Source organism: Phyllobates terribilis, unplaced genomic scaffold, assembly GCF_046119375.1.
Source record: "Phyllobates terribilis strain yellow unplaced genomic scaffold, ASM4611937v1 Scaffold_11__3_contigs__length_659146591, whole genome shotgun sequence".
In the NCBI taxonomy this organism is placed as follows: domain Eukaryota; kingdom Metazoa; phylum Chordata; class Amphibia; order Anura; family Dendrobatidae; genus Phyllobates; species Phyllobates terribilis.
Genome location: NW_027362771.1, coordinates 562,254,298 through 562,282,216, shown reverse-complemented (window position 1 = coordinate 562,282,216; position 27,919 = coordinate 562,254,298). Strand labels below are relative to the sequence as shown.

Here is a 27,919-nt window from a genome sequence, read left to right as displayed (position 1 = left end):
TCTTCCTGGAAGTGGGGATTTCTTGGTCACCTGAGTTACTTTAACTTTGCGCAGTGGCAGTATCGTAGCCCATGAGGTTTAACCGAGGCGTGATTATTGCTAATTGAAAACTTTTCCCAATATCCCGCCATGATGACTTGAAATACATTCAGCATCGGCAATTTTTGTTGGTCTCTCAGGAGACTTAATCCATGGTATGCAAATGACACAGTGTTAGCTCCTCCCAATTGAGAAAGGAAATCTTGCGCCCCACAGCATCGTATTGATGGTTTTCGCTTGGAACAGGAAAGAGCTAGATGATTTGCCTGCAATGTCCAAAAATGACGTCTTCCCTGAGCCCTCAGACTGCAACTCCCAGGATGCTTTGTGGCAGCGGAGGAAGGGCAGTGGTCATTTGGAACTCACCATGGCTTAAACGAGCACTTCCTGGAAGTGGGGATTTCTTGGTCACCTGAGTAACTTTGACTTTGCTCAGTGGCAGTATTGTAGCTCATGAGGTTTAACTGAGGCGTGATTATTGCTAATTGAATTTTTTTCCCAATACCTTGCCATGATGACTTGAAATATAGTCAGCACAGGCAATTTTTTGTTGGTGTCTCAGGAGACTTAATCCATGGTATGCAAATGTCAGAGTGTTAGCTCCTTCCAGTGGAGAAAGGCAATGTTGTTCCGCACTGCATCGTATTGATGGTTTTCGCTTGGAGCAGAAGAGAGCGAGCTGATCTGCCCGCAATGGCCAAAAATGACCTCTTCCCTGAGCCCTCAGACTGCAACTGCCAGGATGCCTTGTGGCAGTGGGGGAAGGGCAGTGGTCATATGGAACTCACCATGGCTTAAAGGAGCTCTTTCTGGAAGTACGGATTTCATGGTCACCTGCGTTACTTAAGCTTTGCGCAGTGGCAGTATCGTAGCCGATGAGGTTTAACCGAGGCGTGATTATTGCTAATTGAAAACTTTTCCCAATAGCCCGCCATGATGATTAGAAATACAGTCAGCATTGACAATTTTTGTTGGTCTCTCAGGAGACTTAATCCATGGTATGCAAATGACAGAGTGTTAGCTCCTCCCAGTGGGGGAAAGTAAATCTTGCGCCCTACAGCATCGTATTGATGATTTTCGCTTGGAGCAGGAGAGATCGAGCTGATCTGCCTGCAATTGCCAAAAATGACCTTTTCCCTGAGCACTCAGACTGCAACTCCCAGGATGCTTTGCGGCAGCGGAGGAAGGGCAGTGGTCATTTGGAACTCACCATGGCTTAAACAAGCTTTTCCTAGAACCTGGTATTTCTTGGTCACATGAGTGAGTTACTTTAACTTTGCGCAGTGGTAGTATCGTAGCCCATGAGGTTTAACCGAGACGTGATTATTGCTAATTGAAAACTTTTCCCAATTTCCCGCCATGATGATTTGAAATACAGTCAGCATAGGCAATTTTTGTTGGTCTTTCAGGAGACTTAATCCATGGTATGCAAATGACAGAGTGTTACCTCCTTCCAGTGGGGAAAGGAAATGTTGTTCCGCACTGCATCATATTGATGGTTTTTGCTTGGAACAGGAGAGAGCGAGCTCATCTGCCCGCAATGGCCAAAAATGATCTCTTCCCTGAGTCCTCAGACTGCAACTGCCAGGATGCCTTGCGGTTGTGGGGGAAGGGCAGTGGTCATTTGGAACTCACCATGGCGTAAACGAGCTCTTCCTGGAAGTGGGGATTTCTTGGTCACCTGAGTTACTTTAAATTTGTGCAGTGGCAGTATCGTAGCCCATGAGGTTTAACCGAGGCGTGATTATTGCTAATTGAAAACTTTTCCCAATGTGCCGCCATGATGATTTGAAATACAGTCAGCATCCGCAATTTTTGCTGGTCTCTCAGGAGACTTAATCCATGGTATGCAAATGACAGACTGTTAGCTCCTCCCAATTGGGAAAGGAAATCTTGCGCCCCACTGCATCGTATTGATGATTTTCGCTTGGAATAGGAGAGAGCTAGATGATCTGCCTGCAATGTTCAAAAATGACCTCTTCCCTGAGCCCTCAGACTGCAACTCCTAGGATGCCTTGCGGCAGCTGGTGAGGGGCAGTGGTCATTTGGAACTAACCATGGCTTAAACGAGCTCTTCCTGGAAGTGGGGATTTCTTGGTCACCTGAGTTACATTAACTTTGTGCAGTGGCAGTATCGTAGCCCATGAAGTTTAACCAAGGTGTGATTATTGCTAATTGAAAACTTTTCCCGATACCCTGCCATGATGACTTGAAATACAGTCAGCATCGGCAATTTTTGTTGGTCCCTTAGGAGACTTAATTCATGGTATGCAAATGTCAGAGTGTTAGCTCCTCCCAGTGGGGGAAAGGAAATCTTGTTCCGCACTGCATCGTATTGATGGTTTTCGCTTGGAGCAGGAGAGAGCGAGCTGATCTGCCCTCAATGGCCAAAAATGACCTCTTCCCTGAGCCCTCAGACTGCAACTGCCAGGATGCCTTGCGGCAGCGGGGGAAGGGCAGTGGTCATATGGAACTCACCATGGCTTAAACGAGCTCTTCCTGGAAGTGCGGATTTCATGGTCACCTGAGTTACTTAAGCTTTGCGCAGTGGCAGTATCGTAGCCCATGAGGTTTAACCGAGGCGTGTTTATTGCTAATTGAAAACTTTTCCCAATAGCCCGCCATGATGATTTGAAATACAGTCAGCATTGACAATGTTTGTTGGTGTCTCAGGAGACTTAATCCATGGTATGCAAATGACAGAGTGTTAGCTCCTCCCAGTGGGGGAAAGGAAATCTTGCGCCCTACAGCATCGTATTGATGGTTTTCGCTTGGAGCAGGAGAGAGCGAGCTGATCTGCCCGCAATGGCCAAAAATGACCTGACTTCCCTGAGTCATAGAATCATAGAATCATAGAATGGTAGAGTTGGAAGGGACCTCCTGGGTCATCTGGTCCAACCCCCTGCTCAAAGCAGGATTCACTAAATCATCTCAGACAGATGTCTGTCCAGCCTCTGTTTGAAGACGTCCATTGAAGGGGAACTCACCACCTCTCGTGGCAGCCTGTTCCACTCATTAATCACCCTAACTGTCAAAAAGTTTTTTCTAATATCTAATCTGTGTCTCCTCCCATTTAGTTTCATCCCATTGCTTCTAGTCTTTCCTTGTGCAAATGAGAATAAAGATGATCCTTCTACAATGTGACAGCCCTTGACATATTTGTAGACAGCTATTAAGTCTCATCTCAGCCTTCTTTTTTGCAAGCAAAACATTCCCAAATCCTGCAACCGTTCCTCATAGGACATGGTTTGCAGACCAGTCACCATTCTGGTTGCTCTTCTCTGAACTTGCTCCAGTTTGTCTATGTCTTTTTTAAAATGTGGTGCCCAAAACTGTACACAGTATTCCAGATGAGGTCTGACCAAAGAGGAGTAAAGACCGATAATGACTTCACGTGATCTAGACTGTATGCTTCTGTTAATACATCCCAGAATTGTATTTTCCTTTTTTGCTGCTGCATCACACTGTTGACTCATGTTCAGTCTATGATCTATTAGTATACCTAAGTCTTTTTCACATGTACTGTTGCTTAGCTTTATTCCTCCCATTCTGTATATGCTTTTTCATTTTTATTGCCCAGATGTAGTACTTTGCATTTTTCCCTGTTAAAAACCATTCTGTTGGTTGCTGCCCACTGCTCCAGTTTATTTAGGTCTTTTTGAATCCTCTCTCTCTCTTCTCTAGTATTAGCTATCCCTCCTAGCTTTGTGTCATCAGCAAATTTAATCAGTTTACCCTCAATTCCTTCATCTAAATCATTGATAAAGATGTTGAACAATACAGGTCCCAGGACGGAGCCCTGTGGTACCCCACTTGAGACATTCATCCAGCTGGATGTGAAGCCATTTACAACCACCCTCAGACTGCAACTGCCAGGATGCCGTGCGGCATCGGGGGAAAGGCAGTGGTCATTTGGACCTCACCATGGCTTAAACGAGCTCTTCCTGGAAGTGGGGATTTCATGGTCACCTGAGTAACTTTAACTTTGCGCAGTGGCAGTATCGTAGCTAGTGTTGAGCCACCCCCGTAGTGTTCGAGTTCGGTTCGGTTCGGTTCGTCGAACACCCGTGTGTTCGCCGAACTGTTCGTCGAACACCTTCGAACACCGTTAAAACCAATGGCAGGCAAACAAAAACACATAGAAACACATAGAAAACACCTTCAAAGGTGTCCAAAAGCTGACAAACTGCTCAGAAGACATAACTAACACATGGAAAAGTGACAAGTACATATAGTCATGCGAAAATAAAAGAGGTGGAGGAGTAAAAGGAGGGGGAGACACAGATATAGGCATGTCATGCCCTTCTAAAATCCAAAAAGTGAGAAGCCGACACGGCCAGTCCGTTCCTGCCCGTGCCTCCTCCGTGTCGCCGGGTTTGTGCCAGAGCCGCGGTGGACCCTGACGGCCAGCCCCCCTCTCCTAATACTGGTGCCTGTCCGCTGGTGGGTCGAGCCCCCCGCGGTGGGGGGGGAGTAACATCTGCAGAAGAAAGACCATCTTCCAGCCAAACTAACATGTCGACTTCTTTTCGTGGACAATGTGATACGATCCCTTTTGTTACGGACACGCCCATCGCTACAAATTCCAGATGAGGCACAAAAACAGCAGGTGCTTCAGCGGATATCAAGTGCTCCTTCAAGTGGGCTCTCCTCCACCTCAACTTCAACATCACAAATACTCCAGTCCTCAGAGGTGTCACCCCAATCGCACTTGCTTCCTCACAGCTCCCAAGTCTCCAGCTGCCCGTCTGAGTATGGGGTAACACAGATGGTTGAGTCTGCACAGCTGTTTACTCATACTATAGCCTGGGAAACGGAGGTCTGCTCCAGAGCTTCTGTTAATCCAGACGAGGAAATGATCTGCACTGATGCCCAGAATCTTTATGAATCGGATCCAGGACCAGACGCAGAACGTTCTGACCATAATGTAGACCCTCATTCCCAAACTGTAACTCCTGTTGGTGGAGACAATGATGAAGACGATGATGAGACTCAAATACCTGATTGGAGCGACAACTTGACTTTTCGGTCAGGGCAGGAAGAGGTTGGCTTTGAGGACGACGGGTGTGATAACACACAGGGTGATGATGACAAGGTTTGAGATCCCACTTACTGTCAACCCACAGTCAGCCAGTCGATGAGGTCACCCGGGCCTTTGCCTGGCCTTTGGGATGTCGCGGTGGTCGGCTCCCTGGCCCGTACCCTGGGGTCACTCTTTAAAAGGGTGGATAATTGTTAATTTTATAAGAGTTTGTGACACCACCTGTGGTATCTGGTGAGAAGCACCAGCGCTGCAGCAGTCCACTGAGGCCCGTGATAAGGCAGCTCGATGGTATAGCTCCCCACAGGTGGAGCTAGGTCTCAGGGCAGCGTATGCAGGGGGAATGCAGGACAGGCGAGACCCAGCTGGGTCAGAGCAAGAACGGAAACGGACACGGTAGTCACTTCAGTACCTTTTACTGGAGGAAATTCAGGCACATCCTGGAGCACTGTAGGGTGAAGGGTGCATATCAGGATCCTCCCCAATGAGTGGGTGTAGGGCCTCCTGTTTCTTGCCTCTGCGCAGTAAGTTTCTGACCTGCCTGGAGCTAGGCCTAACTTTGTCTCTGTCCTGCGCTGGCTGACCTTGTGGTAGGGCCTTCTTTTGAAGTTCACGCTCCCAGTATGCGGGGCCTAAGCGTCTCCTGGCTCTGTTACGTATCAGCACCTTAGCGATCCTGGGACTTGTAGTTCTCCAGGGATTCCGGTTATGCCTTACTGGGTCATAGAGATCCCGATAAGCTCGGATCCGGTGTCCGGTAAATGGTTCGGGGTGAGCTGGTTAAGCTCCTCTGCCCCTTATGTACTAACTCGCCACTCGCCTTCGGCCTACTCGGGCCCTCAATAGGCTATACACACTAACGGCAGCTTGCCGCGCTTCACCGATCTTATGACGCCGGCACACCTTAAGCTCTATCTGGGCTCCCTGAATCTAGCTAGCAGGAGCCTCGTGCTCCACTGCTGAACTATTAACTGAGTTCTCTAGACTAGACTGAGCTCCACTGCAGACTGACCTCTCTTAGGCTTCTCTACTGCAGGAACTCTTCAGAGGAACTGAACTGCCTAGCTCCACCTTCCCTATTTATATCCCTAACGGGCTCCCTCTGCTGGTCTGAGGTGGAAGGTGGAGATGTGTGAATGTTTATGGGGGCCTCTTGTGGAGGATTCCATCAATACACTCTTCTAGGATCTGTGATACCAAGCGCAGCGGGGTGTCACAGATGCTATTGACGACGAGGTTAGGTTGCGCCTTCCTGGACAGAGACGGAGTACTGGAAGCACGTCAACAACTGCATCCTCAACCACAACTCCGCCTCTGACCACAAGTCATAGTGGCTCTTCAGGTCGCATGGGCTCTAAGCCTTGCATAGCCTGGGCATTTATTCAGATCGATAAGGATGACCCAACTCGTGTTATCTGTAATATTTGTCACCAAAAGCTAAGTAGAGGCCAAAAAATCCATAGTTTGAGTACTTCATGCATGTACCGTCACATGGATATGAAGCATAAGTTGCAGTGGGAAGCTCACTGTGCTACAATGCGGCCTAGCAGGCTGGGCCAACCACCGTCTGCCCCATCTTGTGCATCCGCGGCCTCTTCATCCTCTGTGACTGGGGGGACAGCAGTCACACATGTTTTTGGACGCAGACCTGCCACCTCTTTGCCTGCAACAGCCAGTGTGATTGGCAGGTTGTCAGTTCATTGGGAAGTGGAAACACCTGCTGGTGTTGAGAGCTCTCTGACATCGAGAGCACCACCTTTGGATCAAGGCAACCTAACATGTCCGCCTGCATCTTCCTCACAGACCGGCAGTTTGCCAGGGACACCCTACTCAACCCCGTCAAAGCACAACAGCCAGCCCTCGGTCCCTCAGATGTGGACAAGTAAAAGACCATTTCCTCCTAGCCATGAGAAAGCTAAGAGGTTGAATTTCACCATCTGCAAGCTGTTGGCTACAGAAATGCTGCCTTTCCGCCTGGAGGACACAGTGGATTTTTGAGACCTTATGTCCGTCGCAGTGCCCCAGTACCAGATGCCCAGTCGGCACTACTTCTCAAAGAAAGGTGTGCCTGCGCTCCACCAGCATGTCGCACACAACATCACCGCTTCTTTGAGAAACTCTGTGTGTGACAGGGTGCATTTCACCACAGACACTTGGATGAGTAGGCATGGACAGGGGCGTTACATGTCGCTGACAGGGCACTGGGTAACTATGGTGACAGCAGGACAAGGGGCTGCTGTCCAAGTCTTGCCATCCCCGCGAGTTGTACGTCAATCCTCTTTATCTAGAAGTTCCTCCACTGCTTCTGCCTCCTCAACCTCCTCTCGGTCCTCCACCTGCACCCAAAGCCTGTCTGGTAATGCCACCTGCTTTCTAACTGCGCATCTCCTTGCTATGCTGGCAGCAGGGCTCAACGGCATCAGTGTTTACTTTGAAATGTCTGGGAAATGTGAGTCACACAGCTGAGGACTTGTGGTCAGCTCTGGAGACCCAGTTTCGTGAATGGTTGTCTCCACTGGACCTGCAACCAGGGAAGGCCGTGTGCGACAATGCTGCAAACCTGGGTGCGGCCCTTCGCCGGGGCAATGTTACACACGTGCCTTGTATGGCTCACATGTTGAACCTGGTTGTCCATAAATTTTTAGCCCACTATCCCGGACTATATGGCCTTCTGCAGAGGGCACGGTCGCTGTGTGCTCACTTCCGCCGTTCGCATCCCGCAGCTCAATGACTTACATCTCTACAGAAGTCGTTGGGCCTGCCAGTTCACCGGCTGAAATGCGATGTGCCGACACGGTGGAATTCAACTCTGCACATGTTGCAGCGACTGTGGCAGCACCGACAAGCCCTGGTGCAATAGTTTCTGACGTATAGCCTGGGCCAACGAGAGCCAGAGGTGGGGCAAATCACGCTGGAGGAGTGGTCTCAGATCAGGGACCTATGAAGTTGACGCGCCCCCTGGGCCGTGGGGTACCCGGAGCCGGGCCGGTAGACGCTGGGGGTTGTAGTCACTGTGGCAGTGACCCGGTCCGTGACCCAGGGCGGTCAATCCAACGGTAATTTGTATATATGGATTTTATAAAGTCCGACTACGCCACCTGTGGAGTGCGGCCAAAGGGGCCGCCGCTGCGGAACAGTCCTCTGAAGCTGGTGGTTTTGCTGCAATGGTATTATTACTCACCACAGGAAGAGTGTAGCTTCAGGGCAGTGTGGGTGGATGATGGTGGTTGTAGTGCAGGGAGTCAGTAATGAACACAGAGTCCGTGTGATGCAGTCCCAAGATCTTTACTCACAGTTGTTGCAGTCCAGATTACAGGTACCAGAGCTATCTCACCCGTCTTGCTGTGCATACTCAGTGAGGGGCTCAGTCCACCCCCAGATAGCTCCGGAGTACTTAGCAGGACCCCCTTCTGTGTGTCCTTTCTCTGGCCTTCTCCCTGCACCTCACACCCAGTGACACTTCTATCCGGTATCCTCGGGCCTTGGCGGGCGACTTGTGTTCCGTCCCCTGGGTCCTACGTGGCTACCTTCTTAGTGAGACTGGTGTGGACTTTTTGCCTGCAGTACATGAAATGCTGCAGCCTCCGGTTTCTAGTTGAGCCTTGCTGTTTCTCCTCTAGTTGAGGGACCGGTTCCCCTTATCTGGCCTGACCCCTCTACCTCATGGTAGCAGCGGGAGTACAGGTGGCCTTCTGCACGGCCCGTAGCCCTAGGGTCCCTTCGGTTCCTGGAGCCTTCCTGCTCCCACTCCTCTCTTCTCTCCTTCAGTCCTGGGCCTCCCAGGCTAGGCCTGCCTCCGGAGCAGAGCTCGTGCCGAACCTCTGCTCCTGTCACTTTTCCTCCTCTGACTGGCTTGCTCTTTCTAAGATGGCTTCCTATTTATACTCTCCCTGTCATGTGCTCCCCTAAGCACCCACTACATAGGATCCTCCCACCAGCTAGGGACCTGGGACTGTGCTCTCCCTTAGGAGCAATCTCGCCCTAACCCCACTGCGGGTATGTGTTGGATGCAGGTGTTAGGGTCCCGAGCCATACGCCTTCCTTACCTGAGGGTGAGATACCACACCTCTGGGTGAGATGCAGTAACTCTGTGGTGACTGCACCCTCAGGGGCGCCACACACCTTTCTGCACAGTTTTGAAATGGCGACGAAGATGTTTAGTGCTGACGACGATGCCCTTATCAGCATAACTATTCTGGTAATTTACATGCTGGAGCACACATTAAACAGAATTCAGAGTCAGGTGGTCGGACAAGAGGAGGTGGAGGAAGTAGAGGAGGAGTCGTATGCGGAAGGGATAACATCTCCAAGGTCCAGACGGTTGGCAGCACCAAGGAGGCAGGCATGGTAGGGTGGGGGAGAGGGATTAAACAGGGCGCATAGTAGCAGCCAAACTGTTGAGGAAGGTGCAGGAGCCGAGGAAGAAGTGGAGGATGAACTGGCGATGGGCATGGAAGACTCATCAGATGAGGGAGACCTTGATCACATTTCTGTTGTGCGAGGTTGGGGGGAGAGGGCAGAGGAAAGAAGCATGATTCTTACCTCGCTACCAACACAACAAGGACTTGGTCCTCCTGGATGCGCAAGACACATGAGTGCCTTCTTGCTGCACTACCTGCAACATGACCCTCAGATTGCAGAATTCGAAGTAATCTCGACTACTGGGTTGCCACACTCTTAGATCCCCGGTACAAAAGTAAATTTGCCGAAATAATTCCTGCCATAAAAAGGGATTGACGCATGCAGGAGTATCTGCAGACGCTGTTGCAGAATCTTACATGTGCTTTTCCACAAAACACCAGTGGTGCACGAAGTGAATCTCACAGTTCTAACTTGCCAACCGCGGGACTGTCGAGTCTTCATCACTCAAACCGTAACAGTAACACAGTATCTGCTGGTAACAGCAATTTTGTGAAATCGTTTCACCACTTTTTTAGACCATCCTTTGCAAGGCCACAGGAGACAAGAAGTCTGACACATAGTCAATGCCTAGAGAGGATGGTTCAGGAGTATCTCCAAGTGAACATCGAAGCCATGACTGTGTCACTGGACCCTTGCTCATTTTGGTATTCCAATCTGGAAAAATGGCCGGAGCTCGCCACTCACGCCTTGGAGATCTTGTCATGCCCTGCAGCCAGTGTTCTCTCTGAACGTGTGTTCAGCGCTGCTGATGGTGTGCTGACAGATAAGCGCACGCGGCAGTCCACTGAGAATGTAGACAGACTCACGTTCATAAAGATGAACAAATCATGGATTCGCAAGGACTTTTCTAATCCTGTGTTATCCTTGGGAGGCTAAAAGCTTGAGGATTTGGTAATATCACCTTACCAACCGTTTTAAGCAACTGTGGGGCAATTGATGCCACTTAACCCTAGAACGCATGACCATAAAAATCTACACTTTCATATACCTGGGGCCTTTTAGGCCCGTGTGCAAATAACATTGAATAACTCAAACTCAAATGACAAACAACTATATACATGAAGAATACCTAGAGTTTCAAAATTCTAACTAAAGTAATCTTGCAGAAAATAGAAAACAATTAACAGGGCGGGACTGCGAGGCCCCAGGTATGCGTTCTAGGGTTAAGTGGTGTCTGTGCCACAATTTTGTGAAAAAATGGAAACTCTTTTTGGAGTCCCCTTGCTGTGTCTTACGTGACGTTGGCATCGTCAATTCCAGGTGGGTTGGGTCGCTCCCCCCCCCTTTTAACTGTAAGAAACTACATACACTATGGCTTGGGGTAACACAGATGATTGAGTCTGAAGAGCTGTTTACTCAGAGGTCTGCTCCAAATCTTCAGTGTCTGCTAGTCAGCGTAGAATTTTTAACTGCATCTAGCCTAGGCAATACTTTGGGCGTAGTAGCCCAGCTGCGAAGCAAGCTGCACCGCCTGTGTATCTAATAAGAATTTTTAAATTAATCTAGCCTAGGCAGACTGTGGGGACCCCCAACCAAACCCAGACGCTCAGCCCCCCTACCGCCCCCCTTTCCTTGACAATACAATAATGTAACTCTTACAACTGGATGGGTGAGGATCGGTCACAGCTTTATTAACTCTTTATACTCATTCCATTAGAAAGACATTTTATTTCTAAAATAATTCAGCTTGTTGCAGCATGCCCTGGGTCTCCACTCCGGCAACTTGGCCAACAAGTGTAACTGTCCAACATGTCCTTTCTATTTCCAGGCCACGGAGGATCCTGCGTACTCGTATGTAGGACTCTGACCCCCACCCATCACTCTTAACGCTTGTTCCACTCCGTCCTGGAGTCCTGACAGGAATATGTCCAGTCCAATATCCATTAAGTGAACACCGTCGGGCCGTATGAGGCCTGCTTTATCTCCTTCCAGTTGTCGGTGTCGTACCACTACACCGCCTCTGTCTCTTCTAAATTTTGCCATCCGAATATTTATTACCCGCCTTGTCCGTTCGATGGCCGTGATGTCTCGCGCACCTTGCCATACCGCTATCGGCACAATCTCTGACCATACTATAGCTAGTTTTGTGAAAAATTCTCTGAAGCGCTCAGTGTCTAGTTTCATTATTGCCATTAGTTATGCGCTCTTGTGATGACCTAGGTTGTTTCCCCCGGCCTGTATAACTAAGATGACCAGACATCTTGCCTCTCTCCCTACCTTGATTACCTCCATTAGTACCTGTGGCCATAGCAGGCCTCTAATACCTCTCCAGTTGAAATATGTGTTATGAAACTCTAATTTCCTCCCGCCTGGGCGGACTTTGGCCCTTTAATCTGCCCAATATATATACGAGTGGCCTATCACCCACACTGTTGGCTTAGCGTCACCTGTAAAAGAAACAAACCACGTTAGGATAACAAGTCCGGTCTTATGTATCTTGCCAAACACGTGGATCACCATCTCTCTATCCTCTGAACTTCCGTTTCTGACAGTCCTGCTCTTGCTGCTTCTGTGGCCGCGCCTATGCGGAATGAGTGTGTCCCGTAATCTTTGGGGTGGTTCCCTGCCGATGTTATGCATTTATTAAATATAGCTTGGAACTGGTATCTTGATAATGGCGTCCCATCAATGTGTGATAGGAACAAATTACTTTGTGATCTGATGGTTAGATATGGTTTTACTATTGTTACCCGACTCAGTGTACCGTTTGTGGGTTGCAGAAGTACCCAAGTGCCCCTGCCCGCTGGAACCATTTTCGATTTGTGTATGCGTAGACGTATTACATTATTGCCTATGACTACGTCCTGGTGTAATAAGCCTCCACTGGTGCTAATTTTGGATTGAGGGACTAATTCGCTTATGCATAGCGCCCCGAAGAAGGCGATCACAAATGCAGTAGACAGTAGTGTTGCTTCAAATTGTGAGTGTCATGTTAATGGTGTTAGGGATATGATGTGAGAAATCAGTTTTAGTGACACGGGACGGGACGTCTACACTCCTGACTTGGCTGACCCCTTTTCCACCCTTTTATGGATTGTCTGATGATGAATCTTTGTCACATCTCCCCAATTCAGTAGTTGAAAGTGAAATGCTACTCAGGTCAGACACCGCTGCGCTGACGCCCCTGATATGCCCCTCATCATTAGCTGGTGGAGAAATTCTATGGTGACTTGTGATCTGGCTTGTTCACATTGGTCAACCCGTCTGCCTGCTACTAGTCGTGTCCACTCTTCCCATGCCTTACCGTATGCTTGCCACGTTGACGGGGCAACTGACGCTCTGATTAATGGCATCAACTATTCGCCACTAGATCCCATAGGGAAGGTGGGCAACTGTTGTCCCGATGGGTGGGCATTGTGGAAGAGCTCTGTGAAAATCTGCCAATTGAATTGTTATAAAGCGTTAGCAGCAGCTTTAGACCCCTCAGCATAGTGGCTAGCGCGGACCCATACATTGTGTTTTAGGCACAGGAATGCTAGCCTGGGTAGTAGGCCTAGCACTGGGAGAGACCATGATGCCATCTTATTAATGCAGCGCGCTAAGCTGGTGTTTTTTGTTATGAAGCGTATATTTTTGTAAGCCAGGAGCGCGCCCCATATTTCTATTGCTACCACTATTGAGAACAAAAATTATTTTCAGGGCTAGATGCAGCGAAAAATTATTATTAATTGAAAAGCTGGTGGAGGTTGGTATAGATGGCCTAATACAATGAGACCCACACACTGCTAGAAGGCCAAATATTTTTTCAGAGTTAGATGCAGAAAAAAATTATATTCAGTTTGCAACATGATGGAGGTCAGTATAGATGGACTAATAGAACAAGTCCCACACACTGCTAGAAGGCCAAATATTTTTTCAGAGGTAGATGCAAACAAAAAATTATTTTGAATTTGCAACCTGATGGAGGTCAGTATAGATGACTAATAGAACAAGTCCCACACACTGCTAGAAGGCCAAATATTTTTTCAGTGCTAGATGCAGAAAAAAATTATATTCAGTTTGCAACCTTATGGAGGTCAGTATAGATGGACTAATAGAACAAGTCCCACACACAGCTAGAAGCCCAAATATTTTTTCAGAGGTAGATGCAGAAAAAAATTATATTCAGTTTGCAACCTGATGGAGGTCTGTATAGATGGATTAATAGAACAAGTCCCACACACAGCTAGAAGCCCAATATTTTTTCAGAGGTAGATGCAGAAAAAAATATATTCAGTTTGCAACCTGATGGAGGTCTGTATAGATGGATTAATAGAACAAGTCCCACCCACAGCTAGAAGCCGAATATTTTTTCAGAGGTAGATGCAGAAAAAAATATATTCAGTTTGCAACCTTATGGAGGTCAGTATAGATGGACTAATAGAACAAGTCCCACACACAGCTAGAAGCCCAAATATTTTTTCAGAGGTAGATGCAGAAAAAAATTATATTCAGTTTGCAACCTGATGGAGGTCTGTATAGATGGATTAATAGAACAAGTCCCACACACAGCTAGAAGCCCAATATTTTTTCAGAGGTAGATGCAGAAAAAAATATATTCAGTTTGCAACCTGATGGAGGTCTGTATAGATGGATTAATAGAACAAGTCCCACACACAGCTAGAAGCCCAATATTTTTTCAGAGGTAGATGCAGAAAAAAATATATTCAGTTTGCAACCTGATGGAGGTCTGTATAGATGGATTAATAGAACAAGTCCCACACACAGCTAGAAGCCCAATATTTTTTCAGAGGTAGATGCAGAAAAAAATATATTCAGTTTGCAACCTGATGGAGGTCAGTATAGATGGACTAATACAACAAGTCCCACACACAGCTAGAAGCCCAATATTTTTTCAGAGGTAGATGCAGAAAAAAATATATTCAGTTTGCAACCTGATGGAGGTCTGTATAGATGGATTAATAGAACAAGTCCCACACACAGCTAGAAGCCCAATATTTTTTCAGAGGTAGATGCAGAAAAAAATATATTCAGTTTGCAACCTGATGGAGGTCTGTATAGATGGATTAATAGAACAAGTCCCACACACAGCTAGAAGCCCAATATTTTTTCAGAGGTAGATGCAGAAAAAAATATATTCAGTTTGCAACCTGATGGAGGTCTGTATAGATGGATTAATAGAACAAGTCCCACACACAGCTAGAAGCCCAATATTTTTTCAGAGGTAGATGCAGAAAAAAATATATTCAGTTTGCAACCTGATGGAGGTCAGTATAGATGGACTAATACAACAAGTCCCACACACAGCTAGAAGCCCAATATTTTTTCAGAGGTAGATGCAGAAAAAAATATATTCAGTTTGCAACCTGATGGAGGTCTGTATAGATGGATTAATAGAACAAGTCCCACACACAGCTAGAAGCCCAATATTTTTTCAGAGGTAGATGCAGAAAAAAATATATTCAGTTTGCAACCTGATGGAGGTCTGTATAGATGGATTAATAGAACAAGTCCCACACACAGCTAGAAGCCCAATATTTTTTCAGAGCTAGATGCAGAAAAAAATTATATTCAATTTACAACCTGATGGAGGTCAGTATAGATGGACTAATAGAATGATGCTATGCCCAAAAGATTTTACTTCACTAGGTGCAGTAAAAAAATTGGTATTCTATGCACAGGTGGTATATCTTGCAACACAGATAGGCTACTCCACTGACTAACACACTCTGCAATAGGCCAAAAAGGATTAGCTTTGCTAGATTCAGCCAAATGCTGTGAAAAAAACTTGCACAGCACTGGCACAGACCTGCCTGACAAAAACTGATAGGAACTGATGTAACCTAGTCCTGAAAAGGACTCCAATTACAATTAGTCTTTACTCCCACAACCTATCTATTTAAGAGCACAGTCCTGCCTGATAAAAGTCGTAGGAAATGCTGTAACCTAGTCCTTCAAAGGACTGCAATCACAACTATTCCCTACTCCCAAGCTATCTGTAGATTTGTGCGAAAATTGGCTTGAAATTAACAAGGTATAGCGCACACAGCAACAGCGGTGCCGTCTAACATGCAGCTGCAGCAGTGAGAAAATGGTGGCGACGGGGAAAATGGCTTGGTCTTATAGGGCAAGGACATGTGACATACACTGCCAATGACACATGCCCTTGCTTGTGTGAAAAAAAGCATTTCGCTCCGTGTGTGCGCTGCTGATAGGCTGACAGATTGCACCTCCCCACTGCAAATGCGGGAAAGAGAAAAAAAAATGAAGATCTTCATTGTTCCTGCAGAGATCCATCCCCTGCCCCTCCCCCCACCCCGCTGTACACTCAAACTGCGTATTAACATTAATTTTCATCATTACTGAGAAAAAATCCAGTTATGATTTTGGTGCACGAACAGTTATCGAACATAACCTCGAACAGCCGAATTTTTCTCAAATTGTTCGTGTTCGCCGAACGGCTCGAACACCGCCCAAAACAGCTCGAATTTGAGATTGGTGAACAGTTCGAGTAGAACAACGCTCATCTCTAATCGTAGCCCATGAGGTTTAACCGAGGAGTGATTATTGCTAATTGAAAACTTTTCCCAATTGCCCGCCATGATGACTTGAAATACAGTCAGCATCGGCAATTTTTGTTGGTCTCTCAGGAGACTTAATCCATGGTATGCAAATGACAGAGTGTTAGCTCCTCCCAGTGGGGAAAGGAAATGTTGTTACGCACTGCATCGTATTGATGGTTTTCGCTTGGAGCAGGAGAGAGAGAGCTGTTCTGCCCGCAATGGCCAAAACTGAACTCTTACCTGAGCCCTCAGACTGCAACTGCCAGGATGCATTGCGGCAGCGGAGGAAGGGCAGTGGTCATATGGAATTCACCATGGCTTAAACAAGCTCCTCCTGGAAGTGGGGATTTCTTGGTCACCTGAGTTACTTTAACTTTGCGCAGTGGCAGTATCGTAGCCCATGAGGTTTAACCAAGGCGTGATTATTGCTAATTGAAAACTTTTCCCAATACCCTGCCATGATGACTTGAAATACAGTCAGCATATTCAATTTTTATTGGTCTCTCAGGAGACTTAATCCATGGTATGCAAATGACAGAGTGTTAGCTCCTCCCAGTGGGGGGAAAAGAGATCTTGCGCCCTACAGCATCGTATTGATGATTTTCGCTTGGAGCAGGAGAGATTGAGCTGATCTGCCTGCAATGGCCAAAAATGACCTTTTCCCTGAGCACTCAGACTGCAACTCCCAGGATGCTTTGCGGCAGCGGAGGAAGAGCAGTGGTCATTTGGAACTCACCATGGCTTAAACAAGCTTTTCCTAGAATCTGGGATTTCTTGGTCACCTGAGTAACGTTAACTTTGCGGAGTGGCAGTATCGTAGTCCATGAGGTTTAACCGAGGCGTGATTATTGCTAATTGAAAAATATTCTCAATATCCCGCCATGATGTCTTGAAGTACAGTCAGCATCGGCAATTTTTGTTGGTCACTCAGGAGACTTAATCCATGGTATGCAAATGACATAGTGTTAGCTCCTCCCTGTGGGGAAAGGAAATCTTGCACCCCACAGCATCGTATTGATGATTTTTGCTTGGAGCAGGAGAGATCGAGCTGGTCTGCATGCAATGGCCAAAAATGACCTCTTCCCTGAGCCCTCAGACTGCAACTCCCAGGATGCTTTGCGGCAGCAGAGAAAGGGCAGTGGTCATTTGAAACTAACCATGGCTTAAACAAGCTCTTCCTGGAAGCTGGGATTTCTTGGTCTCCTGAGTTACTTTAACTTTGCGCAGTGGCTGTATCGTAGCCCATGAGGTTTAACTGAGGTGTGATTATTGCTAATTGAAAACTTTTCCCAATACCCCGCCGTGATGATTTGAAATACAGTCAGTATAGGCAATTTTTGTTGGTCTCTCAGGAGACTTAATCCATGGTATGCAAATGACAGTGTTAGCTCCTCCCAATTGGGAAAGGAAATCTTGCGCCCCACAGCATCGTATTGATGATTTTCGCTTGGAAAAGGAGAGAGCTAGATGATCTGCCTGCAATGTCCAAAAATGACCTCTTCTCTGAGCACTCAGACTGCAACTCCCAGGATGCTTTGTGGCAGCGGAGGAAGGGCAGTGGTCATTTGGAACTCACCATGGCTTAAACGAGCACTTCCTGGAAGTGAGGATTTCTTGGTCACCTGAGTAACGTTAACTTTGCGCAGTGGCAGTATCGTAGCCCATGAGGTTTAACCGAGGCGTGATTATTGCTAATTGAAAACTTTTCCCAATATCCCGCCATGATGACTTGAAATACAGTCAGCATCGGCAATTTTTGCTGGTCTCTCAGGAGACTTAATCCATGGTATGCAAATGACATAGTGTTAGCTCCTCCCAGTGGGGAAAGGAAATCTTGCGCCCCACAGCATCCTATTGATGATTTTTGCTTGGAGCAGGAGAGATCGAGCTGATCTGCCTACAATAGCCAAAAATGACCTCTTCCCTGAGCCCTCAGACTGCAACTCCCAGGATGCTTTGCGGCAGCAGAGGAAGGGCAGTGGTCATTTGGAACTAACCATGGCTTAAACGAGCTCTTCCTGGAATTGGGGATTTCTTGGTCTCCTGAGTTACTTTAACTTTGCGCAGTGGCAGTATCGTAGCCCATGAGGTTTAACTGAGGCGTGATTATTGCTAATTGAAAACTTTTCTCAATACCCTGCCGTGATGACTTGAAATACAGTCAGAATAGGCAATTTTTGTTGGTCTCTCAGGAGACTTAATCCATGGCATGCAAATGATGGAATGTTAGCTCTTCCCAATTGGGAAAGGAAATCTTGCGCCCCACAGCATCGTATTGATGATTTTCGCTTGGTACAGGAGAGAGATAGATGATCTGCCTGCAATCTCTAAAAATTACCTCTTCTCTGAGCACTCAGACTGCAACTGCCAGGATGCCTTGCGGTAGCGAGGGAAGGGCAGTTGTCATTTGGAACTCACCATGGCTTAAGCGAGCTCTTCCTGGAAGTGGAGATTTCTTGGTCACCTGAGTTACTTTAACTTTGCGCAGTGGCAGTATCATAGTCCATGAGGTTTAACCAAGGCGTGATTATTGCTGATTGAAAACTTTTCCCAATAGCCCGCCATGATGACTTGAAATACAGTCAGCATCGGAAATTTTTGTTGGTCTCTCAGGAGACTTAATCCAGGGTATGCAAATGACAGAGTGTTAGCTCCTCCCAATTGGGAAAGGAAATGTTGTTCTGGACTGCATCGTATTCATGGTTTTTGCTTGGAACAGGAAAGAGCTAGATGATTTGCCTGCAATGTCCAAAAATGACCTCTTCCCTGAGCCCTCAGACTGCAACTCCCAGGATGCTTTTTGGCAGCGGAGGAAGGGCAGTGGTCATTTGGAACTCACCATGGCTTAAACGAGCTCTTCCTGGAAGTGGGGATTTCTTGGTCACTTGAGTAGCTTTAACTTTGCTTAGTGGCAGTATCGTAGCCCATGAGGTTTAACCGAGGCGTGATTATTGGTAATTGAATACTTTTCCCAATACCCTGCCATGATGACTTGAAATATAGTCAGCACAGGCAATTTTTTGTTGGTCTCTCAGGAGACTTAATCCATGGTATGCAAATGTCAGAGTGTTAGTTCCTTCCAGTGGGGAAAGGAAATGTTGTTCCGCACTGCATCGTATTGATGGTTTTCACTTGGAGCAGAAGAGGGCGAGCTGATCTGCCCGCAATGGCCAAAAATGACCTCTCCTATGAGCCCTCAGACTGCAACTGCCAGGATGCCTTGTGGCAGCGGGGGAAGGGCAGTGGTCATATGGAATTCACCATGGTTTAAAGGAGCTCTTTCTGGAAGTACGGATTTCATGGTCACCTGCGTTACTTAAGCTTTGCGCAGTGGCAGTATCGTAGCCCATGAGGTTTAACCGAGGCGTGATTATTGCTAATTGAAAACTTTTCCCAATAGCCCGCCATGATGATTTGAAATACAGTCAGCATTGACAATTTTTGTTGGTCTCTCAGGAGACCTAATCCATGGTATGCAAATGACAGAGTGTTAGCTCCTCCCAGTGGGGGAAAGGAAATCTTGCGCCCTACAGCATCGTATTGATGATTTTCGCTTGGAGCAGGAGAGATCGAGCTGCTCTGCCTGCAATTGCCAAAAATGACCTTTTCCCTGAGCACTCAGACTGCAACTGCCAGGATGCCTTGCGGTTGAGGGGGAACGGCAGTGGTCATTTGGAACTCACCAATGCGCAAACGAGCTCTTCCTGGAAGTGGGGATTTCTTGGTCACCTGAGTTACTTTAACTTTGCGCAGTGGCAGTATCGTAGCCCATGAGGTTTAACCGAGGCGTGATTATTGCTAATTGAAAACTTTTCCTAATATCCTGCCATGATGACTTGAAATACAGTCATCATAGGCAATTTTTGTTGGTCTTTTAGGAGACTTAATCCATGGTATGCAAATGTCAGAGTGTTAGCTCCTCCCAGTGGGGAAAGGAAATCTTGTTCCACACTGCATCGTATTGATGGTTTTCGCTTGGAGCAGGAGAGAGCGAGCTGATCTGCGCGCAATGGCCAAAAATGACCTCTTCCCTGAGCCCTCAGACTGCAACTGCCAGGATGCCTTGCGGTAGCGGGGGAAGGGCAGTGGTCATATGGAACTCACCATGGCTTAAACGAGCTCTTCCTGGAAGTACGGATTTCATGGTCACCTGAGTTACTTAAGCTTTGCGCAGTGGCAGTATCGTAGCCCATGACGTTTAACCGAGGCGTGATTATTGCTAATTGAAAACTTTTCCCAATAGCCCGCTATGATGATTTGAAATACAGTCAGCATTGACAATTTTTGTTGGTCTCTCAGGAGACTTAATCCATGGTATGCAAATGACAGAGTGTTATCTCCTCCCAGTGGGGGAAAGAAAATATTGCGCCCTACAGCATTGTATTGATGATTTTCGCTTGGAGCAGGAGAGATCGAGTTGATCTGCCTGCAGTTGCCAAAAATGACCTTTTCCCTGAGCACTCAGACTGCAACTCCCAGGATGCTTTGCGGCAGCGGAGGAAGGGCAGTGGTCATTTGGAACTCACCATGGCTTAAACAAGCTTTTCCTAGAAACTGGTATTTCTTGGTCACCTGAGTGAGTTACTTTAATTTTGCGCAGTGGCAGTATCGTAGCCCATGAGGTTTAACCGAGGCGTGATTATTGCTAATTGAAAACTTTTCCCAATACCCTGCCATGATGACTTGAAATACAGTCAGCATAGGCAATTTTTGTTGGTCTCTCAGGAGACTTAATCCATGGTATGCAAATGACAGAGTGTTAGCTCCTCCCAATTGGGAAAGGAAATCTTGCGCCCCACAGCATCGTATTGATGATTTTCGCTTGGAACAGGAGATATAGAGCTGATCTGCCCGCAATGGAGAAAAATGACCTCTTCTCTGAGCACTCAGACTGCAACAGCCAGGATGCCTTGCGGTAGCGGGGGAAGGGCAGTGGTCATTCGGAACTCACCAAGGCTTAAACAAACTCTTCCTGGAAGCTGGGATTTCTTTGTCACCTGAGTTACTTTAACTTTACTCAGCGGCAGAATCATAGCCCATGAGGTTTAATCGAGGCATGATTATTGCTGATTGAAAACTTTTCCCAATAGCCTGCCATGATGACTTGAAATACAGTCAGCATCGGCAATTTTTGTTGGTCTCTCAGGAGACCATGGTATGCAAATGTCAGAGTGTTAGTTCCTCCCAGTGGGGAAAAAAAATCTTGCGCCCCACAGCATCGTATTGATGATTTTCGCTTGAAACAGGAGAGAGCTAGATGATCTGCCTGCAATCTCCAAAAATGACCTCTTCCCTGATCCCTCAGACTGCAACTCCCAGGATGCTTTGCTGCAGCGGAGGAAGGGCAGTGGTCATTTGGAACTCACCATGGCTTAAACGAGCTCTTCCTGGAAGTGGGGATTTCTTGGTCACCTGCGTTACTTCAACTTTGCGCAGTGGCAGTATCGTAGCCCATGAGGGTTAACCGAGGCGTGATTATTGCTAATTGAAAACTTTTCCCAATACCCCGCCATGATGACTTGAAATACAGTCAGCATAGGCAATTTTTGTTGGTTTCTCAGAAGACTTAATCCATGGTATGCAAATGATAGAGTGTTAGCTCCTCCCAGTGGGGAAAGGAAATGTTGTGCCACACAGCATAGTATGGATGTTTTTTGCTTCGAGCAGGAGAGATCGAGCTGATCTGCCCTCAATGGCCAAAAATGACCTCTTCCCTGAGCCCTCAGACTGCAACTCCCAGGATGCTTTGTGGCAGTGGAGGAAGGGCAGTGGTCATTTGGAACTCACCATGGCTTAAACGAGTACTTCCTGGAAGTGGGGATTTCTTGGTCACCTGAGTTACTTTAACTTTGCGCAGTGGCAGTATCGTAGCCCATGAGGTTTAACCGAAGCGTGATTATTGCTAATTGAAAACTTTTCCCAATACCCTACCATGATGACTTGAAATACAGTCAGCATATTCAATTTTTGTTGGTCTCTCAGGAGACTTAATCCATGGTATGAAAATGACAGAGTGTTAGCTCCTCCCAGTGGGGGAAAGGAAATCTTGCGCCCCACAGCATCGTATTGATGATTTTCGCTTGGAGCAGGAGAGATCGAGTTGATGTACCTGCAATTGCCAAAAATGACCTTTTCCCTGAGCACTCAGACTGCAACTCCCAGGATGCTTTGCGGCAGCAGAGGAAGGGCAGTGGTCATTTGGAACTCACCATGGCTTAAACAAGCTCTTCCTAGAACCTGGTATTTCTTGGTCACCTGAGTGAGTTACTTTATCTTTGCGCAGTGGCAGTATCGTAGCCTATGAGGTTTAACCGAGGCGTGATTATTGCTAATTGAAAATTTTTCTCAATATCCCGCCATGATGACTTGAAATACAATCAACATAGGCAATTTTTGTTGGTCTCTCAGGAGACTTAATCCATGGTATGCAAATGACAGAGTGTTTGTTCCTCTCAGTGGGGAAAAGAAATCTTGTTCCGCACTGCATCGTATTGATGGTTTTCGCTTGGAGTAGGAGAAAGCGAGCTGATCTGCCCGCAATGGCCAAAAATGACCTCTTCCCTGAGTCCTCAGACTGCAACTGCCAGGATGCCTTGCGGCAGCGGGGGAAAGGCAGTGGTCATTTGGACCTCACCATGGCTTAAACGAGCTCTTCCTGGAAGTGGGGATTTCATGGTCACCTGAGTTACTTTAACTTTGCGCAGTAGCAGTATCGTAGCCCATGAGGTTTAACCGAGGCGTGATTATTGCTAATTGAAAACTTTTCCCAATTGCCCGCCATGATGATGACGCGCCCCCTGGGCCAGTGTTGTTTGGGGGATACCCGCAGCCGGATCAGATGGGGGTTGTAGTCTCCGAGTGGCGGTGACCCGGTCCGTGCCCAGGGTGTCAAGCTCAGTGTGTGGCAGTCCTACAGATGTTGCTGGATGTTCTTTAGTGTCGACTACGCCACCCGTTGATTTGCGGTCAATACGGCCGCCGCTGCAGCAGGGTCCGCTGAGGCTGATGGTGTGTGTGCAGCTTCTGATAGTATAACCCCCAACGGGAGGGGTATAGCCTCAGGGGGTCAGTTGTAGAGGGTGGTGGTTGTGGTGGTGCAGTGAGGATGGTATTAAGACTCAGAGTCGGGCTGTGCAGTTCAGGGTTTTTACTTACTGCTGTTGTTCTGGTCACTCCGGCCTTGAGTGACCGCCCGAGCCGTGCTGCGTCCACCAGGTCCTGGACTCGGCCAACCCCCAGGTAATTCTGGAGCGTGATCCTGAGCTCCCTTTCTGACGTTCCTTTTCTCTGGCCTTCCCCACCAGGGATCCACCTATGTCCGGCTCCCTCGGGTCTCTTGGTGGGTACACCTCTTCTGGGTTCCCTGACCCTATACTTGGTCTGCCTTCCTGGTGGATTTAGTGGGGGGTCGTGGCAGATCCTGCCCACAACCTCCGGTCTCTGGCTGAGGATTAGTGCCCTCCATCAGCTTGGGATCCGGTACCCTTGTGCCAACCCTTCACCCTGCTGCTTGTATTTGGGCTCTTGGGGTTCCCTCTTCTTCCCCTCTGGGTCCTTCTGACTCCTCTCTCTCTTCTTTCAGGACTGCTTGACCCTCTACAACAGACTGACTAGTAGCTGTCTGCCTGTCTGACCCTGATCTAAGATGGTTCCCACCTTATATACTCCCTCTATGTGTGAGCTCAGGTGACCAGCACCCAATGAGCTCCTAGCATTACCCATACTGCTCCCCCTATCTGCCCCTACACTACTGGGATGTTCCACCCCCCTCCCACTCCAGCCAGGGACAGACACTGTCGTACCTGCACATATACCTAGTGGGAGTACCATTGATCTGTCCCCCGGAAATGGGATGTATGTAGTGCATGCAGCCTACTGAGCTCAGTTCCACACTCCATCCTTACCCGGGAGTGGAATACCACACCTCTGGCTTGAGGTGTAATACCCCTGTAGCAGCCGAATCCTCAGGGTGCTACAATGACTTGAAATACAGTCAGCATCGGCAATTTTTGTTGGTCTCTTAGGAGACTTAATCCATGGTATGCAAATGACAGAGTGTTAGCTCTTCTCAATTGGGAAAGGAAATCTTGCTTCCCACAGCATCGGATTGATGATTTTTGCTTGGAACAGGAGAGATCAAGCTGATCTGCCTGTAATGGCCAAAAATGATCTCTTCCCTGAGCCCTCAGACTGCAACTCCCAGGATGCTTTGAGGCAGCAGAGGAAGGGCAGTGGTCATTTGGAACTAACCATGGCTTAAACAAGCTCTTCCTGGAAGCTGGGATTTCTTGGTCTCCTGAGTTACATTAACTTTGCGCAGTGGCAGTATCGTAGCCCATGAGGTTTAACTGAGGCGTGATTATTGCTAATTGAAAACTTTTCCCAATACCCTGCCGTGATGACTTGAAATACAGTCAGTATAGGCAATTTTTGTTGGTCTCTCAGGAGACTTAATCCATGGTATGCAAATGACAGAGTGTTAGCTCCTCCCAGTGGGGAAAGGAAATGCTGTTCCGGACTGCATCGTATTGATGGTTTTCGCTTGAAGCAGGAGAGAGCGAGCTGATCTGCCCGCAATGACCAAAAATGACCTCTTCCCTGAGCACTCAGATTGCAACTGCCAGGATGCCTTGCGGTAGCGGGGGAAGGGCAGTGGTCATTTGGAACTCACCATGGCTTAAACGAGCTCTTCCTGGAAGTGGGGATTTCTTGGTCACCTGAGTTACTTTAACTTTGCTCAGTGTCAGTATCGTAGCCCATGAGGTTTAACCGAGGTGTGATTATTGCTAATTGAAAATTTTTCCCAATAGCTCGCCATGATGACTTGAAATACAGACATCATTGGCAATTTTTTTTGGTTTCTCAGGAGACTTAATCCATGGTATGCAAATGACAGAGTGTTAGCTCCTCCCAATTGGGAAAGGAAATCTTGCGCACCACAGCATCGTATTGATGATTTTCGCTTGGATCAGGAGAGACCTAGATGATCTGCCTGCAACCTCCAAAAATAACCTCTTACCTGAACCCTCAGACTGCAATTACCAGGATGCTTTGCGGCAGCGGAGGAAGGGCAGTGGTCATTTGGAACTCACCATGGCTTAAACGAGCTCTTCCTGGAAGTGGGGATTTCTTGGTCACCTAAGTTGCTTTAACTTTGCGCAGTGGCAGTATTGTAGCCCATGAGGTTTAACTGAGGGGTGATTATTGCTAATCGAAAACTTTTCCCAATACCACGCCATGATGACTTGAATTACAATCAGTATAGGCAATTTTTGTTGGTCCCTCAGGAGACTTAATCCATGGTATGCAAATGACAGAGTGTTAGCTCCTCCCTGTGGGGTAAGGAAATGTTGTGCCACACTGCATAGTATTGATGGTTTTTGCTTGGAGCAGGAGAAATCGAGCTGATCTGCCCGCAATGGCCAAAAATGAACTCTTCCCTGAGCCCTCAGACTGCAAATGCCAGGATGCCTTGCGGCAGCTGGGGAAGGGCAGTGGTCATTTGGTACTCACCCTGGCTTAAACGAGCTCTTCCTGGAAGTGGGGATTTCTTGGTCACCTGAGTTACTTTAACTTTGCGCAGTGGCAGTATCGTAGCCTATGAGGTTTAACCAAGGCGTGATTATTGCTAATTATAAGTTTTTCCCAATATCCCGCCATGATGACTTGAAATACAGACATCATCGGCAATTTTTGTTGGTTTCTCAGGATACTTAATCCATGGTATGCAAATGACGGAGTGTTAGCTCCTCCCAATTGGGAAAGGAAATTTTGCGCCCCACAGCATCGTATTGATGATTTTCGCTTGGAACAGGAGAGACCTAGATGGTCTGCCTGCAATATCCATAAATGATCTCTTCCCTGAGCCCTAAAGCAAACGTGTATGTTTTTTTAGGAAAGAAGGGTATAAACGGGCTGCTAGAAAGAGGAGAAAGTATGAATGGCTGAATAAGAGGTTAGTATTTCTTAAAAATGTGAAAAAAAATGGTTGGAAGGTGGATGTGGAAATTGAAGAAGCAAAGAAGAAGTTTAGTGAATGTTTGATTGGAAGAGGCAAAGAAATAATATATCAGGCCAAAATGGACAAGCTTGAAAAGGATGAAAAATGTTCTAGATTTTTTTTCAAAAAGGTGGTGGGACGAAAGGAGGAATTTGTGAGAGCAAATGATAAGGATGGAAGAGTTGTGAAAGGGAAAGATGTTTTGGGTGTGGTGGAAGATTTCTATAAGGATTTGTATGCAGGGAAAAAATATGATAGAGATCTTGAGGATGATTTGTTTGCTTGCATTGAGAGAAAAGTGTTGGAGAATGATTTGCCTGAACTGATGAAGGACTTAAATGAGGAAGAGGTGAAGCGTGTGATGGTTAGTATGGCTTTAAACAAGACTCCAGGTGAGGATGGTTTGCCGGCTGAGTTTTTTAGAAGCATGTGGGATATTATAGGGCGTGATTTAGTTGAAGTGTATAAGTTTATGTGGGAAAATAGTAGAACGGCTGAAAGTATGAAAAGTGGTGTGGTTGTTTTAATTCATAAGAATGGTGATGAGAAAGAGGTCAAAAATTGGAGGCCAATTACACTTTTAAATGTGGACTATAAGATCTTTGCAAAATTAGTTGCAAATAGGATGAGAGAGGTGATAAATCAAGTGATTGGAGAAGAGCAAGTGTGTGGTGTACCTGGAAGGAGGATAAGTGAGAACTTGTGTTTGTTAAGAGATGTACTGTGGGATTGTATGGATAGAAAGCAAGATGTGAGTATATTGTCAATTGATTTTGCAAAGGCGTTTGATAGAGTGTCGCATGGTTTTTTGTTCAGAGTGTTAGTAAAAATGGGATTCCCTGGTGATTTTGTGAATGTGATAAGGATGTTGTATAAAGATGCATATAGTAAGTTTCTGATAAATGGATGGCTCAGTGAAGAAGTGAGGGTGTGCTCAGGTCTGAGGCAAGGTTGCCCACTGTCACCTATTGTGTTCATTTGTGTAATGGAACCTTTATTGGAGTTGATTAGGAGAGATAAATGTATAAGGGGTGTAAAATTGCCTGGAAGTGGTGGAAAAGAGGTGAAAGTATTAGCATATATGGATGATGTATGCGTGGTTTGTGAGTCAGTGTGTGCGTTAAGAAGGGCAAAATTGTTAGTCTCCTTATTTTGTGGGGCATCCGCTTTTAGGGTAAATTGGGGTAAAAGTGTGTGGAAGTGTTTTGGTGATGTGACAATACATGAAGACTTGGGTATTGAGAGAGTATATGGTGCGGTGAAAGTGCTAGGGGTGAAATTGGATGAAAGTTTAGACGGGAGAGAAAGTTGGGAGGATGTGGGTAAAAGAGTGATGAAAAAGTTAAATTTTTGGAAATTGAGAGAGCTGTCTTTTGTGGGTAAGATTTTAATAATTAAAAGTGTGATTTTGCCAATGTTCTTGTATGTTGCGCTAGTATTTCCTCCTGGATATTTGGTTCTGAGAAGATTGAATAGGATCTTTTTTTTTTTTTCTGGGGAACAAAAATGGAGAGAGTGAAAAGGGAGATAGTGATGAAAGATTGGAGGAATGGAGGAATGAATTTTCCAAATGTTGAGTTGTATTTGGGTGTTAATGTTCTTTTTGCAGCAAAAAGAGTGCTGGGAGGTGAATGGAAATTTGCATGTATGTTGAGGTTTTTGGGTGGAAATATGTTATGTAGATTAGGATGGACTGATAGGGATTTGAGGAGACCATGTGCATTTGTGTGTCCTAAGTGGTATTGTTTCATTGAAAATTTTGTGAAAAAGTTTGATCTAGAGAGTGTGGGGAATGAAGTCTGGAAAAATAAGAAGAGCGTGTTAAATTTTATTGGTGAGATAGAGCTACAATGCAATATTAATATGGTGAGTAGTAAGGATGTTGGGAAAGTGTGGAAAAGTATGACGACGGAT

At 46.7% G+C, this 27,919-nt stretch overlaps 27 non-coding genes and 1 pseudogene across 27 annotated transcripts; all 28 read left to right on the top strand.

Annotated features, from left to right (window-relative positions):
* Positions 1 to 42: 42 nt before the first annotated feature.
* LOC141168130 (U4 spliceosomal RNA) lies at positions 43 to 183 on the top strand. Its single transcript, XR_012251880.1, has one exon. It is a non-coding gene; the product is annotated as a U4 spliceosomal RNA (small nuclear RNA).
* Positions 184 to 463: 280 nt separating this feature from the next.
* LOC141167984 (U4 spliceosomal RNA) lies at positions 464 to 605 on the top strand. The gene has a single exon (XR_012251757.1). It is a non-coding gene; the product is annotated as a U4 spliceosomal RNA (small nuclear RNA).
* Positions 606 to 885: 280 nt separating this feature from the next.
* LOC141168173 (U4 spliceosomal RNA) lies at positions 886 to 1,026 on the top strand. The gene has a single exon (XR_012251921.1). It is a non-coding gene; the product is annotated as a U4 spliceosomal RNA (small nuclear RNA).
* Positions 1,027 to 1,311: 285 nt separating this feature from the next.
* LOC141168381 (U4 spliceosomal RNA) lies at positions 1,312 to 1,452 on the top strand. Its single transcript, XR_012252119.1, has one exon. It is a non-coding gene; the product is annotated as a U4 spliceosomal RNA (small nuclear RNA).
* Positions 1,453 to 1,732: 280 nt separating this feature from the next.
* LOC141167685 (U4 spliceosomal RNA) lies at positions 1,733 to 1,873 on the top strand. The gene has a single exon (XR_012251477.1). It is a non-coding gene; the product is annotated as a U4 spliceosomal RNA (small nuclear RNA).
* A 280-nt stretch (positions 1,874 to 2,153) lies between these two features.
* On the top strand, positions 2,154 to 2,294 carry LOC141167786 (U4 spliceosomal RNA). The gene has a single exon (XR_012251575.1). It is a non-coding gene; the product is annotated as a U4 spliceosomal RNA (small nuclear RNA).
* A 281-nt stretch (positions 2,295 to 2,575) lies between these two features.
* On the top strand, positions 2,576 to 2,716 carry LOC141167828 (U4 spliceosomal RNA). Its single transcript, XR_012251616.1, has one exon. It is a non-coding gene; the product is annotated as a U4 spliceosomal RNA (small nuclear RNA).
* Positions 2,717 to 15,967: 13,251 nt separating this feature from the next.
* LOC141167967 (U4 spliceosomal RNA) lies at positions 15,968 to 16,096 on the top strand (annotated as a pseudogene).
* A 280-nt stretch (positions 16,097 to 16,376) lies between these two features.
* Positions 16,377 to 16,517, top strand: LOC141167817 (U4 spliceosomal RNA). Its single transcript, XR_012251606.1, has one exon. It is a non-coding gene; the product is annotated as a U4 spliceosomal RNA (small nuclear RNA).
* Positions 16,518 to 16,799: 282 nt separating this feature from the next.
* On the top strand, positions 16,800 to 16,940 carry LOC141167731 (U4 spliceosomal RNA). Its single transcript, XR_012251522.1, has one exon. It is a non-coding gene; the product is annotated as a U4 spliceosomal RNA (small nuclear RNA).
* A 280-nt stretch (positions 16,941 to 17,220) lies between these two features.
* Positions 17,221 to 17,361, top strand: LOC141168526 (U4 spliceosomal RNA). The gene has a single exon (XR_012252260.1). It is a non-coding gene; the product is annotated as a U4 spliceosomal RNA (small nuclear RNA).
* Positions 17,362 to 17,639: 278 nt separating this feature from the next.
* LOC141168439 (U4 spliceosomal RNA) lies at positions 17,640 to 17,780 on the top strand. Its single transcript, XR_012252175.1, has one exon. It is a non-coding gene; the product is annotated as a U4 spliceosomal RNA (small nuclear RNA).
* A 280-nt stretch (positions 17,781 to 18,060) lies between these two features.
* Positions 18,061 to 18,201, top strand: LOC141168445 (U4 spliceosomal RNA). The gene has a single exon (XR_012252182.1). It is a non-coding gene; the product is annotated as a U4 spliceosomal RNA (small nuclear RNA).
* Positions 18,202 to 18,481: 280 nt separating this feature from the next.
* Positions 18,482 to 18,622, top strand: LOC141168450 (U4 spliceosomal RNA). Its single transcript, XR_012252186.1, has one exon. It is a non-coding gene; the product is annotated as a U4 spliceosomal RNA (small nuclear RNA).
* A 280-nt stretch (positions 18,623 to 18,902) lies between these two features.
* On the top strand, positions 18,903 to 19,044 carry LOC141167936 (U4 spliceosomal RNA). Its single transcript, XR_012251716.1, has one exon. It is a non-coding gene; the product is annotated as a U4 spliceosomal RNA (small nuclear RNA).
* Positions 19,045 to 19,324: 280 nt separating this feature from the next.
* On the top strand, positions 19,325 to 19,465 carry LOC141168189 (U4 spliceosomal RNA). Its single transcript, XR_012251936.1, has one exon. It is a non-coding gene; the product is annotated as a U4 spliceosomal RNA (small nuclear RNA).
* Positions 19,466 to 19,746: 281 nt separating this feature from the next.
* LOC141167776 (U4 spliceosomal RNA) lies at positions 19,747 to 19,887 on the top strand. Its single transcript, XR_012251566.1, has one exon. It is a non-coding gene; the product is annotated as a U4 spliceosomal RNA (small nuclear RNA).
* A 280-nt stretch (positions 19,888 to 20,167) lies between these two features.
* On the top strand, positions 20,168 to 20,308 carry LOC141167666 (U4 spliceosomal RNA). The gene has a single exon (XR_012251459.1). It is a non-coding gene; the product is annotated as a U4 spliceosomal RNA (small nuclear RNA).
* A 285-nt stretch (positions 20,309 to 20,593) lies between these two features.
* LOC141168118 (U4 spliceosomal RNA) lies at positions 20,594 to 20,734 on the top strand. Its single transcript, XR_012251868.1, has one exon. It is a non-coding gene; the product is annotated as a U4 spliceosomal RNA (small nuclear RNA).
* Positions 20,735 to 21,014: 280 nt separating this feature from the next.
* LOC141167729 (U4 spliceosomal RNA) lies at positions 21,015 to 21,155 on the top strand. Its single transcript, XR_012251520.1, has one exon. It is a non-coding gene; the product is annotated as a U4 spliceosomal RNA (small nuclear RNA).
* Positions 21,156 to 21,429: 274 nt separating this feature from the next.
* On the top strand, positions 21,430 to 21,569 carry LOC141168280 (U4 spliceosomal RNA). The gene has a single exon (XR_012252022.1). It is a non-coding gene; the product is annotated as a U4 spliceosomal RNA (small nuclear RNA).
* A 281-nt stretch (positions 21,570 to 21,850) lies between these two features.
* Positions 21,851 to 21,991, top strand: LOC141167745 (U4 spliceosomal RNA). The gene has a single exon (XR_012251535.1). It is a non-coding gene; the product is annotated as a U4 spliceosomal RNA (small nuclear RNA).
* Positions 21,992 to 22,276: 285 nt separating this feature from the next.
* Positions 22,277 to 22,417, top strand: LOC141168175 (U4 spliceosomal RNA). The gene has a single exon (XR_012251923.1). It is a non-coding gene; the product is annotated as a U4 spliceosomal RNA (small nuclear RNA).
* A 280-nt stretch (positions 22,418 to 22,697) lies between these two features.
* Positions 22,698 to 22,832, top strand: LOC141167985 (U4 spliceosomal RNA). The gene has a single exon (XR_012251758.1). It is a non-coding gene; the product is annotated as a U4 spliceosomal RNA (small nuclear RNA).
* A 1,481-nt stretch (positions 22,833 to 24,313) lies between these two features.
* LOC141168320 (U4 spliceosomal RNA) lies at positions 24,314 to 24,454 on the top strand. Its single transcript, XR_012252061.1, has one exon. It is a non-coding gene; the product is annotated as a U4 spliceosomal RNA (small nuclear RNA).
* A 280-nt stretch (positions 24,455 to 24,734) lies between these two features.
* Positions 24,735 to 24,875, top strand: LOC141167826 (U4 spliceosomal RNA). The gene has a single exon (XR_012251614.1). It is a non-coding gene; the product is annotated as a U4 spliceosomal RNA (small nuclear RNA).
* A 280-nt stretch (positions 24,876 to 25,155) lies between these two features.
* On the top strand, positions 25,156 to 25,296 carry LOC141167920 (U4 spliceosomal RNA). Its single transcript, XR_012251701.1, has one exon. It is a non-coding gene; the product is annotated as a U4 spliceosomal RNA (small nuclear RNA).
* A 280-nt stretch (positions 25,297 to 25,576) lies between these two features.
* LOC141167874 (U4 spliceosomal RNA) lies at positions 25,577 to 25,717 on the top strand. The gene has a single exon (XR_012251660.1). It is a non-coding gene; the product is annotated as a U4 spliceosomal RNA (small nuclear RNA).
* The last annotated feature ends 2,202 nt before the right edge of the window (positions 25,718 to 27,919 follow it).